The 14,473-nt window shown below is 46.0% G+C and overlaps 1 long non-coding RNA gene across 1 annotated transcript in view; it reads right to left on the minus strand.

Annotated features, from left to right (window-relative positions):
* Window positions 1-5,660: 5,660 nt before the first annotated feature.
* LOC129039202 (uncharacterized) overlaps window positions 5,661-14,473 on the minus strand; it is a 30,694-nt gene continuing 21,881 nt past the window's right edge. Inside the window, exons 2-3 of the long non-coding RNA XR_008503287.2 lie at window positions 14,312-14,455; window positions 5,661-6,446 (exon numbers count right to left, since the gene is read on the minus strand). This is a non-coding gene — a long non-coding RNA (uncharacterized LOC129039202). The remainder of the gene's footprint in view (window positions 6,447-14,311; window positions 14,456-14,473) is intronic.

Here is a 14,473-nt window from a genome sequence, read left to right on the forward strand (position 1 = left end):
TACCTGTCCCCATCTTGTTGGCCATACAAATTCCTTCTCACCCAGACCAACTTATGTGTTAGGCCAGTGCCTGGGGTCAACAACACTGTTAGGGGTCCACAGAAATATTTTAATTTCTTTTAAAATTAGAAGAAAAAAATAACATTTTAGGTCAAAAAACATGTTTTAATATGTAATATTAGGCTGGGCATGGTGACTCATGAGTGTAATCCCAGCACTTTGGGAGGCCGAGGCAGGTGGATCACTTGAGGCCAGGAGTCCAAAACCAGCCTGATCAACATGGCAAAACCCATCTCTACTAAAAATGCAAAAATTAGCCAGGTGTGGTGGTGCACACCTGTAATCCCAGCTACTTGGGAGGCTGAGGCAGGGGAATGCCCTTAACCTCGGAGGCAGAGGTTGCAGTGAGCCAAGATTGCGTCACTGCACTCCAGCCTGGGCGACAGAGCAAGACTCTCTCTCAAAAAAAAAAAAAAAAAAGTAACATTGATATATTTTTTCTATACCAAAGAGGTTGTAAATATACTTTTTAGGGGGGTGTGTGTGTGTGTGTGTATGTGTAGGAAAGGGCCCACAAAGTTAAAATGATTTAGGATGCAAGAAAATCATAATGTAGCCCTGTCCTCAACTTTCAAACCTTTCAACCTTCCACACCCCCCAACAAAACTGTCCCTTCTCTGCATCCCCACTATCCATCCATTTCTGTGCTCAGCACATGATGTCACAGTCATGTGCAAACCTGTCTTTCCTGTAGATGGTGAGCTCTGTAAGGGAAGGGGCTCTACCTTACACCTCCCCGTCTCCCCTGCACCTAGCTCAGGCTAGCACGTGGCAGGGACTCAGCAAAGGCTACTGAATTCAGCTGGTGCTCCTTGGTGAAAATAAGGAACAAAAGCTTTACTTCCTCAGTTCACACAATAACACAATAACGTCCATAGCAGAGCTGTCTCTAATCATGTATTCATTCAAATCTGCCTGTGATATGCCAGGCACTGGCCTAGGCAGCAAGAATCAGTCAGCATTAAGAAAACAAACAAGATCCCTGCCCTCATAGAGCTTCTGTCAGTACCTCTTGCCAGTCTCTACCCCTTATACTCTCCCATCATCTCCCCATCCTGCCCCACAGCCATCCTCCCAATGCTGGGGGCAAGGAGAGAAAACACCAAAACACAATCCTGCTTCCCCCACCTGCACCAGCCCCTCCCGGGCCCCACCACCTCTCCCAAAGGCACCGCATTCTTCTCTCTGCCTTCCCGGAAGGTGACTACTCCAGCTCCCGCATGCTCATTAATTTCACGCTCCGTCTCCTGTGTGACTGACCTACTTTCTGCTCTTTCCCCATGTGGCTGCCCAGTGTCTCTCCCACACCTGGGGCCGGGCTTCCCTCAACTGCTCCCTCTTCCCTGCAGCTAGGTGTTCCCTCTGAGGCCTTGTCCTCCCTACCCCATTCCTGGAGCAGAGGTTTCCGTGGCCCTGGGGAAGGCAGTAACACAGGCCTTAAGTGGGCTCCCTGACTCTGGATTCAAACCTCAGCTCCCTCCCTCTCAGGTGCAGAGTGCTGAGCAAGCCACTCCCCAGTCTGAGCCTTCACTTCCTCATTTATAAATAAGCCTGCTGTGCAAGGTGGTTGTAAAAAGATACCATTGGGAAAAGGGTAGATATCACAGGTATGGATTCAAAAATATCCCTTGTCCCAATCCCACCCACGGGCCGCTGCCCCAGCAGGAATTCCACAATTTCCGAGGAAGCCTGCCACAGCCCCCTCTGCTCCAGGGGTTCTCCTGTCCTTCCCAGCCAAGCCCCTTTCTTTACCTACTGTCCTCCTTCAAAGCTGTTCCGTGAAAGGGCTGTGTATGAAAAGCAGCCTCAAATACTGAAGGAGCCAAGAAACCAAAGGCGGCAGACAGATCCAGTTTGTCGGTATTGTGAAATTGATTGTGGGAACTTATAGACAGAAGCATGGTCTTGGACAGCCACAAGATAGGTGGATCTCCACCCAGCAACCCCCCAGACCCAGAGCTTCTATACCACAGGAAAAGGGTATACGTGCTTCAGCAAGACTATCAAAGGCAGCCCTCTAAAACAGGTGAGATGCTGTATGTGTGATAGCTTATAATTTGTATGATAACATCAAGGTTGACTTTCTTACACAAAGGACAGTAAATAAAACAGGAATCAGGGGCATTCACAGGACTGGAGCTAATCAGAAGTCAACATGGTGGATTAGCATCCAAGATGGAGTCACTTTTATCTCCACAGAGGCCAAGCACAGGGTGCTCCCTCTGAGCAGCCCTCCCATGTTCACCATGTTCACCCCCCGATCCCCTCACACAGCGGCCTGCATTTCTTTATACCTCCTACCTCACTCGGGAACAGACTTGAGGCAGGGCTTTTCATTGGTAATCCTCATTTGGCATTCATCACAGAGACTTACATCTAGGTTTTTCTGGGAGAGCCCTAATGTCAAATATCCTGCATCTCGGAATAAAAACAGTAGTAGCTAACATTGACTGTGGGCTACTTCAGACAGGCACTTCACCAAGACTTCACATGAACCAGTTTGTTTAATCCTTATGATGATCCTATGAAGGAGGTAATATTATTACTTCTGTTTTTCAGATGAGGAAACTGAGGCACAGAGAGGGGAAAAACTTGCCCAAGGTGTCCAAGGCACACAGGGCCCAACCCCAAACCATTATTGAAGCAGCTGAACTGTTAACTGCTGCTTGTATTCAGAACTGGCTCAAAAATCCCTTTGCAAAAAAAAAAAAAAAAAATGTGTCCCACACACTATATGTAACTTTCCATATGGCAAATAGGATTCTTGGTCCTCTTCTCTCAGGCAGGAGTTAATGGCAGAGTTGAAGCTTGTAGAACTCTGTGTTCTTTCAAGTACATTGGGCTGGAACCAGGGAGCTCTGGGTTCCATGCACATGGTCTGGAAGGCCAGTGTCTGCGCTAGCTCCCGGCAGGGGTCAGAATGCGTGGCTGCTCTGTGCACTGGGTGTGTGCTGGGAATGCAGGGGCCACAGGGATCATCTGATGAGGGGAAACAAGGACACTGTTTCACGGGATGAGGCAGTACCCCGCTTTGGAAATGCAGTGCAGAGTTGCGGGGACATCAACCAGGACCTGTCCATTCTGCAAATCACATTTGAAAATATGGCCGGGGGGCAGGGACAGGGCAGCTATCAACTGCAATGCAGAGCATGGCTTTCCACCCGCCTGGCAGGGGCCTGAGCTCAAGGAAAAGGGCCTGGACAGTGGTTTGCCTTCCCATGGAGTTATGGGGAAGAGGCGGTGCTGAATCCCTATAACACCCCTTGAGTAAAGGGCTGTAGACATGATGTTTTGTCCAATAGAGTTCATTTAGTTTTAATAATGCATATTTGTTTTCTGATTATAAAGATAAAACATGCTTATTGTGAACATTAAGGGAAATTTAAAAAGTCATCTGCAATCCCACTATTCAGAAATAAGAGCCAACACTTTGGTCCTTTTCTCTAAGCAATTTTTCCATGCTTATGTATTTTTATATCATCAGGGTTCTAACAGTACCATATATCATGAGTATTTTCCCACTCTGAAAACTGTCCAAACTGTGATTTCTAATGACTTTGTAATGTCTGGTCATATAGGACATCCTATGACATATTTAATCATTCTCTTTTTGTTGAATATTTAGATCACTTTCTATTAACTCCATTTCAAAACTGCAATGGCTGTTAGGGCAAGAAGTTATACTGCCCAGTTACATAAAAATGAAGACATAAATGAATAGGATCAGTCCAGATGTTTAAGGTGTGAACAGCCAGAGAGGGAAATTTGATCTGATGCCGTGGTCACCCATGTGGGTGGAAGGTCTTGAGCAGGCCATCAAAATGCTCTTTGAACCCTCCCAAGGCAGGTGCTGCAGGGAAAGCCTTGGCTTTGAGAATGCTGGCAGAGGGACACCCCTCCCAAAGACTGGCCTAAGGGACAAAGCTCGGCAGGAACCCTGGGGGAACTTGCCAACCTCGCTTCCCTGGTGGTGCAGGACTGAAAAAGGCACTCGCTCTACTTTTCACAGCATTCAAAAGCAGAACTGTCAAAAGCTGGCCCCCAAATGCTCATATTATGTGGGAGAAAGTCTTGGGGAGAAAATGAGGAAGGAGGGGAATTATGCAATTGAAAACATGTACCAACCCAGACAGAATAATGAAGCACAGACACAAGATTCTGCACTCAATGGAAATTGCATTTAGCCATGTTTTGTGGTTTGAGAAAGAGAGAGACTGACTCAGAGAGACAGATGGAGACACACAGGGTGAGGAGAAAGAGAGGGGAAAAAAGGAAAGAGACAGATGCAAACAGAGAGTCCGCAGCAGCCAGATGGAGTCCCACCGAGGAGAAGATTGGGAGCAGAGAAGCTTAGGGCAAATGGCTTTGTCTTCTCCCTGTCTGCTCTCCTGTCTTTGCACCTGGGTCTTCAGAGGGTCAGCCCAGGGCCTAAGCCACTTTGGACATGAGCAAGAAGGAAACCAGGAGACTTCCCTCCTCTTAACTGGAGGTTTGAGTTTGTTTTGATTTTTTTCTATTTTTTAAAAATATTTTCCGTGTTTCCAAGTGTTCAAAAAACAGATCACCCATGGAATACTACTTAACAATAAAAAAGAATGAACTATGGATACACAGGACACCTTGGATGGATCTCAAGGGCATTATGCTGAGTGAAAAACGTCAGTCTCAAACAGTTACATACAGTATGAGTCCATGTATATGACATTCTAGGAATGACAGAATTGTAGAGATGGGCAGCAGATTAGTGGTTGCCAGGGATTAGGGATGGTGGGAGGGAAGGGGGTGGCTATGATTAAAAAGGGTAACATGAAGAAAACCTTTGTGGTGATGGAACAGTTCTATATCTTGATTGCAGTGTGGTTACATGAATCTATCCATGGGATAAAATGACAATGAACTATACACACACAAGGTACCAATGTCAATTTCCTGATTTTTATATGGTACCATTGGGGGCAACTGAGTGAAGGTCATGGGACCTCTCTGTATACCATTTTTGCAACCTCCTGTGAACCTATAATTATTTTAAACTAAAAGTCACCCCCCAAAAAAGTTACAAAAAATAGATCGCGTACTTTTCTTGTAGTCAAAAAGTTATGCTAAAATGTTAAGTACCACACAGATGAAAGCTAAAATAGTTATGACAAAATATCGTAATGTAAGGGTTATAATCCATATAGAAAGTCTTAAGCAAAAATCCACCCTGTTCAGAAGGCTGAACAGAAACCAACTGGAGGATCTGGAGAGTGTGATTGAGAGGAAAGTGCACTCTGCTTCTTCTTGGCTGTGTGACTTTGGGTGGGTCACCTCACCTCTCTGGGCCCAAATTCCTCATCAGTACAATGAGTTGCTGTGCAGATGAAAGGAGACAGCCCTTGTGAAGCACACAACATTCAATAGACGTGAAGTGCCTTCCTTCCTCGAGCCAGCCAAGGGCCATGACAGGTGCACTGGCCTGGGAGGGCCCTGCCTTCACCTGCTGGGACCAGGAAGGAAGGTTGGTGCTGAAAGTCCCTTAGAATCCCATATATGCCACCAAGCATGCTATAAAAGTTTTTCAGCCCCACAACAGTTGGAAAAAAATACCCATTTTTCCCTGAGAAGGTTTTTCTAGAATTATATTTATCTTTAAGAATAATTTTTAAGGCCATCACAAATGTGGTGGCAGTGAGAGAAAAATCGTATGGCTTCAAAACAGAAACAGACAAAAACAGTAATTCCATTAGTATTTTTAAATGGTAAAAGATGAAGATAAATCTTTCTGCTATGGTAACTGTAAAACACAAGCAATAAGTCAGGTTTTGAAGGGCAGTCATGCTGGCAGGTGAGGGTCACCTGTTCACAACAGGCCATATGGGTGGGTGCACATGCAGGGGTGGCCTGAGGAGGTTTGGGGGAGCAGTGGAGAAGCCCTGCATTGCATGAACTTGCAGGCTGAGAGCCACTAGGTTTGAGTGGCTGATTCACAGATGAGACCCAAAAAAAGAACGATGTGCCTCAAGTCCTCAGGGCCTGCATGTGGCAGCTCAGGCCCTGCTTCCGGAAATACATCAGCTTAGGGAGTGAGGCTGGCTTTCGGAGGAGCAATGTCTCCTCTTAGAACTGTGATAGCATTTCAATGACACTTTTCAGCGTAGAAAATGCTTCTAGAGAGCTGTTTCCTTGGCTTCTCCCTCCTGCTTTAAGACTCCCTCCATCCAGGGCCCTGCCTGGTGCCCAGTGGAAGGTCAGCCGTCGGCCGCTTCAGCTCCTCGGTGACAGCAGCCCACTCCTTGTTGGACAGCTCCTGTTGTCAGAAAGCTCTCCTCACCAGCCAGGTGTGATGTCTCTGACCTAGACAATCAACTCCACACACAGCCTGTCACTCCGCGATTTGAATTCCATGCCTGTACATTTTAAAGATGAAAACATCTTTATGAGTCCCTTGTTGAAATGCAAATATGGCCGTGAACACCTAAAGCCCCACGTCAGGGAAGACCTTTGAGATGGAGTGTTGGCAGGAAGCCCTGTGATGGAGACTGGAGGCCAAGAGGTCCAAAGACACTTTTTACAGGGGGCTCTTTGTATCCTCCAGGGCCTGAGTCACCTTGGGGAATAAAAGAGAAGGATCCATAAAGGCAGATTCCTTTCTTTCTTGTATCTGCAAGCCTGGATTCTGGGGAAAAAAAAATCCTATCTGCAGTCAGAGAGTGTCTTCCCTGGGGAGATTCAAGGGTCCAGAAACTTCAGATCAAGATGGTGCTGTAAATTCATGCACCAAACTCACAGCAATTATATAAAAAGATAGATTCAAAACAGGAATAGCCATGCTCAAAATCAGAATCAACATTTTTGTGGATCAGAATTTCAACAGAAACACAAGGGGCTACATAACGTGGAAGCCAGGGGTCTGGCGCCAGAAGCAGGGGAAGCAGCCAGGAGTTTGACTCCCTCACTGCCTGAGGGGCTAAATGAGACCCTTGTGAGGCCAGGGCCAAACCTCATGATGCTGGTTCAGTGACTGGACATGTGAAATTCCCACCACCATTACAGGATGAAAGCCTTGAGTCAGCAGCCTAAAACCTGGCTCTAGACAGGGTCCCAGGAGTGTGGGGAGAAGCTATCAACCCACTAAGCAGAGTGAGTATGTACAGAAAAATAAATCCCACTTAAAAAAAGCCTGCAAACTAAAATTCCAAAACACATGAGGAAAATGAATGCAGATGTAGACAGTCAACAAAACTAATAATTGGTAGAATGAATCCACTACAGACAAAAGTAAAATAATAGAATTATCTGAAAACAATTTCAAAATAAATATATTTAGACTTTTCAAATAAAGTCAGGAATAACATCCGTACATACAAAAGAATAATAAATTATAAATTAAAAACAAGCAGAAACTAAATAAAGCCATTTAGAAACACTGGGAATGAGAAACATAGTTGTTGAACTAAACTGGAGAGACAGAATAAATCTAGATTAGACATGGTAGAAGATAGGATTAATTATTTGGAAGCAAATGAATTGTACATTTCACCTACGTTGCAACAACAGATAAATGATAGGAAAGAACAATGTAGAAGTTAGAGGAGGGTGGAATACAGCAGACAAGTTGCAGACACTGTTAATGCCCAGCCCACATTCCCTTGGCTGACCCCAGCAGTCACCTGAAGATGGGCTCTGTACACGATGACAGCTTCCTGCATCTCTGCCTAAGTGTTTCTGGCCACAAGAGCATGCTCAGCTTGCACAAGGACAGGTGGACTCCTGGGGGAGTTAGTTCCAAAAAAGACCCTCAACCAAGAGGGGCGTTATTAGTTCATGATAAATACTCCAGCTTCCTTTCCCATTGGTAGGACAACTATGTGGCCTGTTTCACATAGTCTCCCACAGGCCCCACAGCAGGGCTGAGTCTCCGTTGGCCACCAGCAGCAAACTGCTCATGTTCAAATCTTTTACTGGCTTTTCTCCTTTCCTTGCCTCACATCTCCACTTCTTCACTGCACTTCCCAAATAAACTACTAGCATCCAAATCCTTCTCTTGGGTCCTGCTTTTGGGATACCCAAACTAAGACAGCAAAATAACCATGGCTCAAGCAAAATACAAGTCCTTTTCTCTCTCATGGAATGGTCCAGCACTAGGAAGTTTAAAGCTAAGAGGGCAGTTTCGGCCGGGCGCAGTGGCTCAGGCCTAAAATCCAAGCACTTTGGGAGGCAGAGGTGGGCGGATCACGAGGTCAGGAGATTGAGACCATCCTGGCTAACACGGTTCAGCCTGTCTCTACTAAAAAAAAAAAAATACAAAAAATTAGCTGGGCGTGGTGGTGGGCCCCTGTAATCCCAGCTACTTGGGAGGCTGAGGCAGGAGAATGGCATGAACCCAGGAGGCGGAGCCTGCAGTGAGCCGAGATCGCACCACTGCACTCCAGCCTTAGCGACAGAGCGAGACTCCGTCTCAAAAAAAAAAAAAAAAAAAAAGCTATGAGGGCAGTCTCATAAAAGCCATCAAAACCCAGGCTCCTTCTACCTGACTTCTACCCTATGGTCCAAGATGGCTGCACCAACTCCAGCCAACTCGTGTATTTTTCAGATAGTAGGAAGAAGGTACAAAGAATAGCACACTCCTCTGCTTAAAAGACATTACGAGGAAGTTCCACAAGACTCCTGCTTATACTCATTGTTCAGAACTCAGTTATATGCCCGAATGTAGCTAAGTGGAAGACTCAGAAATGTTTGTTTTTGTTTTTTTTTTTTTTGAGACAGAGTTTTACTCTTGTTGCCCAGGCAGGAGTGCAGTGACGTGGTCTCAGCTCACTGCAACCTCTGCTTCCTGGGTTCAAGCGATTCTCCTGCCTCAACCTCCCAAGTAGCTGGGATTACAGGCACCCACCACCACGCCCAGCTAATTTTTGTATTTTTAGTAGAGACGGGGTTTCACCATGTTGGCCAGGCTGGTCTCAAACTCCTGACCTCAGATGATCTGCCCACCTCAGCCTCCCAAAGTGCTGGGATTACAGGCATGAGCCACCACGCCCAGCCAAGAAATGTCATTTTTAACCCAAGTAGGCATGTGCCTAGCTGAAAGTTAGAGATTCTATTACTAAGGAAAAAGTGGAATAGACACTGGGAGACAACTGGCATTCTACAGAATGCCAAGCAGTTACGAAACACGGAGTAGAGACTGACAGACTGTTATGTAGGAGTTCCAGAACAGAGGGAGTGCAGGAGAAGCAAGATTACAGAAATAAGGACTGAGAATTGTCCAGAACGAGAGAAAGACACTGCTTAGATTCAAAATGCGCACTCAGTGCTGAACAGAACAAATAAATTTACACCTAGACCCAGTGTAGCAAGACGATAGCACATCAAGAATAAAGAGAAAACATCAAGGCTATTGCAGTAAAAAAAAAAAAAGGCATTACATGAGAGGAAAAGTAATTACTCATTTATCAACCAGCAAATATGTATTGAGTGCTTTCTTTGAGTCAGGTCTGTTCTAGGGATGGCCATCCAGTCCTGACCTAGACAAATAAGTTTAAACGTCTATCATTTATTATCAAATAGGGATTGAGGCCCTTAGAGAAAAAATACAGCAGAGCAAGGAATAAAAGTGATGGAGGGTGGGAGTGGGTAGGATGTCTTAGGGAAGATGCTCAGGGAAGGCCTCTCTGTAACATTTGAGCTGAGACCTGAATGAAGTGACGCAGCAAGTTATGCACATTTCTGGGGAAGAGCATCCCAAACAGAGGAAAGCAAGTGCCAAGGCCCCGAGGTGGAAATGTACTTGTTATGTTCAAGAAACAGCAAGAAGGCCGGTGATCCAGCAGAGAACAGGGGTAGCAGAATAAGCAGGTTGTCTGGAGAAGGCGTCTGAGGCCAGATCTTATGTGTGGGGCCTTGGTGCAGCAGTGCGTTGGTGTCAACTCAGACTGGCTCTGTCTCAATTCTTTGCATCCCTTCTCAACTCTGAGCTCAGTGATGTTACCTTGGAAGCTTGAAATTGGCCATGGAGGGAGAATATGCACCACAATTAGCAAATGCTACAAATCAGGGCTCTCTGCCTCTGAGAACTGGTTGTTACCAGCACAGCACCGCTCATAGCTGTGGTGAGAAATTCAGACATTGTTCAAATTGGAATCAGAAGCATTGGAGAGTTTTGAACGGCAGAACACTGCAACTTGGTTTCCTTCTCACAAGATTGCTGTAGAGAACAGAGCCTAGGGTGCAAGAATGGAAGCAGGGAAATGGATTAGGAGGTTGTTGGAGTGGACTGGGTGAAAAAGGAATGGGGACAGTCTAGGAAGGCCACGAGGAGGAGGCCGTTTTAATTTGGTCTTCTATTTTCTGGTATGATCTCCCTTACATCCTGTTTAGCCTCTGTTGATAGACTGATTCCACTGGCTGGGAGGAGCATATTTTCCTGGAAAGAGCATGGGATTTAGAATCAGTGGGCCTGGATCTACTTCTCAATAGCATCCCTTGAGGAAATTATTTAACGTCTTTTGAGTCACAGTGTCCTGCATGTAAAACTGAATACCTGAAAAGGTGGCTGTGAAGACTAAATGAGATAAGGAGTGTAAAATTCCCATTTATCCTTTGCTGGGGCACAGCGCCCTCATCCTCAGCCCCCCAGGGTCCCTCATGTAGACGTCCATGCCTAGAAGCAAAAAGAATGAAACTGCCAGGATCAGATTCCCCGGGGCTGGTCGCTGGTCTCTGCCTGTTCCCAGGTGGGCCACCAGCGCCACCTCGTGTCCGGTGTGGGTTCTTGCAGGCCAGCCTTTCCCTGGATGATTTCTTGATCCTGAATCACCTCCATTGCCAGATGGAGCCAACAGTGCATGAAGTGTCCTAACATTCATCGTCTGACCTGCCAACAAAGCGTGCTCTCTGCTCTCCCCCGATCCTCCTCTGCATGTCAGTCTCACCTCCACATCCAGATTGTAGAGGGCACGGGGCCTGTGTCTTCAGCGTCCATTTCTTTTACTTGAGCAATTAGTTTGTGCCACTCATTCTGACATAATCCTTAAGGCAATTATATCCTTATTCCTTTTCTGGAGAAACTGAGGCCAAGACATAGAAAGTGACTTGCTTAAGGTCACTGGGCAAGCAATTGAGGTAAGATTTGATTCCAGGACTTCTCAATGTAAACCCAAGGTTTTTTTCCACAAAAACATCCAGCACAACATGGGTACCCAGAAGATGCTCAGTGGATCATTTCATTTTTTAGGCTTTTTAAAAGAAGTGAAGCAAAAATAACTGAACAGGAGCCAGGGGACCCACCCTCAGGACTCAGATTCAAGCTCTGTCTTTTACAACTTGCTGAATAACCTTGGCTGGATCTGGGTCACTCTGTGGCCTCCAGTACCGCATGAGGAAAGAAAAGGGATTAGACTAGGTGATCCCAAAGTTTCCCTCAGGTCCTGATGTTCAACAATTGCAAAGTTGAGGAGAGGGATCTAGAAAGGGGTTAAGATTGTGGGCTCTGAGGCCACTGCTTGGGTGAGTCCAGGCTTCACAATAGCTGTGAGGCCTTCAGCAAGTTATTTATCTCAGCCTCCGTTTCCTTGTCTGGAAAATGAGGATGATGAGAGTAATCATCTCTACTTCATAGTGTTGCTCAGTTATCTATTAGACCCTCTTAACTGTGCTTGGTGCATAGTAAGTAATACATTTGTGTTCATTTTTCAAAAATATTGATTCTGGCTGGGCGTGGTGGCTCACGCCTGTAATCCCAGCACTTTGGGAGGCCAAAGAGGACAGATAACTTGAGGTCAAGAGTTCAAGACCAGCCTGATCAATATGGTGAAACCCCACCTCTACTAAAAATACAAAAATTAACTGGGCATGGTGGCACGCGCCTGTGGTCCCAGCTACTTGGGAGGCTGAGGCATGAGAATCACTTGAACCCAGGAGGTGGAGGTTGCATTGAGCTGAGATCACACCACTGCACTCCAGCCTGGGTGACAGAGTGAGACTCTGTCTCAAAAAATAAATAAATAAACAAATAAATAAAAATAAAAATTCTACCTGCTACCTAATTCTATTTGTTTCAGATAACATAAAAGTCTTGTGCATTACAAGGTTGGCCACTGGTTAATTCCTGCAAGCTCCCGGACAGTCATGCATCTAGCCACAGATAAGGCAATACCTTACACAGATAAGGTCATGTGTCTGATTCCACATAGTATCACCTGGATTACAACATAAATAAACCCAAAAGTCTTAAGCCAAAATGAGGCTCAAAGACCATTATGTTCTCCTAAATTCCATCATTTGAGATAGCCTGGAAATCTCTAAGACTTGGGTCCTAAACCAGGCCACTCTGAGCCTCAGTTTTCTCACTTGCAAAACTAGGAATTGGACTGGCTATTTATGAAAGCTGCTATTATGGGCCAGGCACTGTGATAAGCTTTCACACAGCGAAATCAGAGTATAGTGTGCATGACAAAGGGACAAGGGACCCCTGCCCTCTCATTTGGGTCACTGTACTTCAGGAACTGAGGATGGGCAGTGGAATGGTGCATCCTTTCTATCCTGTTCCTTGGGATCTCCTCCTAAACAGGTAAGTGGGGAGTCTGGAGACCTTGCTAGGTGATGGGACAAATCCCTTCTCCTCTGAGAATCACAGGCCTCTAGGGCCGCCCAGCCCAGCAGGACTTTCTGGGGTGATGGAAGTATTTAATATCTGTGCTGTCCAATATTGCAGCCACTAGTCACCAGTAGCTTCTCAGCACTGGAAACATGGCTAGTGCAATTGAGGAACAGAATTTTAAATGTATTTACTTTTAGTTAATTTAAATTTACATAGACCCTTGTGGCTAGTGGCTATTCTATTGGATAGAGCAGCTCTGAGCTATTTGGCTTTGCGAGCATCCTCCTGGAGAGACGAGGTAATTGAGACACAATTGGACTGAGTGATTTGCTCAAAGGTTTTCAGTGACTCTGCGACAGAATTGAAACCAGAACCTAGGTCCTTCTTATTCCATACCAGGCCTTTTTCCTCACATCACTGCTAGATGTGGAGACATCTAACATTGCTCTACAATAGCGCCACACTTTTCTACCGGTAAGTAGTTAACCTTGACTGCAATGCTCTTCCTACCCACAACCATGCCCTTTCTGCTGGGTAAACTCCTACCCATCCTTCAAGACTCAACTCAAACATCATGACCTTCTCCCCATTCCTGGCAGTTCCTTGCTCCCTTCCTGTCCTCCTGCAGCATTTTGTCTGGTTAGCTGTCGGAGCACTTACAATGTAATTGTCTATTTATTTATCTCCCCAACTTGACTAGAATTCCCTAAAAGCACAGAAGGTATTTTATTCTTCCTATCTCCAGAACCCAGCACAGGAGTCTGGTCAACAAATGTGTGGAATCAACATACTAAATATACTACAATGTACAGACTCCAAATAAAAGCAGACCTATCCCAGAAGATAAGGGAAGTGTACCAACCGATCAGAATGCCTGGGTCCTGTTTATCATTATGCTAAATTGCTGTGTGACTATGGGTATATTGTGTCCCCTCTTTGGACTTGAGGGGGTTGGACTGTGCCATTTCTAAGTAGGGCAAGCCCCAGCCCCTCTACACTAATGACCCCAAGGGACTCCTGGCTCAACAATTTGGGCAGGATGAGATGGAGCCTCTGGGGGAGGTTACTGGGTGTGGTGGTGGGCGATGGCCAGCACACTGTGGCCGGCACAGAAGCAGCTATTTGCTGGACTCCGAGCTGCCAGAGATGCAGCCATATCAGCAGCAATCCTAGGCCACTGGGCTGGGAGAGTCCAGGGCCCCCAGAAACAGTAGAGGAAGGACTGAAAGAGCAGCTCAGAGGCCGGACGCAGTGGCTTATGTCTGAAATCCCAGCACTTTGGGAGGCAAAGGCAGGCAGATCACGAGGTCAAGAGGTCGAGACCATCCTGGCCAACATGGTAAAACCCTGTCTCTACTAAAAATACAAAAATTAGCTGGGTGTGGGGGTGCACACCTGTAGTCCCAGCTACTCGGGAGGCTGAGGGAGGAGACTCACTTGAACCCAGGAGGCGGAGGTTGCAGTGAGCCGAGATTGAGCCATTGCACTCCAGCCTGGCAACAGAGCGAGACTCCATCTCAAAAAAAAAACAAAAAAAAAAGCAGCTCAGATAGGAACCAAGGGAGGAAGGGAAAAGCAAGGAACCAGCATATCAGAAAGAAGAAAAAGACAGAAAAACACAACAAAGGTAGTGATAGCACTCCCACAAACATGGCGAACGTTCCTAAAACTCACCAGACTTTCTATAAGAATTGTAGCAAGCACCAACTCCACAAAGTAACACAATACAAGAAGGGCAAGGGTCTTCTGTATGCCCGGCGAAGGCAGCATTATGACAGGAAGCAGAATGGCTACTAGGCCAACTTTTCAGGGAAAATGCTGAAATTACAAAGAACA

This window comes from Pongo pygmaeus, chromosome 1 (assembly GCF_028885625.2).
Source record: "Pongo pygmaeus isolate AG05252 chromosome 1, NHGRI_mPonPyg2-v2.0_pri, whole genome shotgun sequence".
Classification (NCBI taxonomy): domain Eukaryota; kingdom Metazoa; phylum Chordata; class Mammalia; order Primates; family Hominidae; genus Pongo; species Pongo pygmaeus.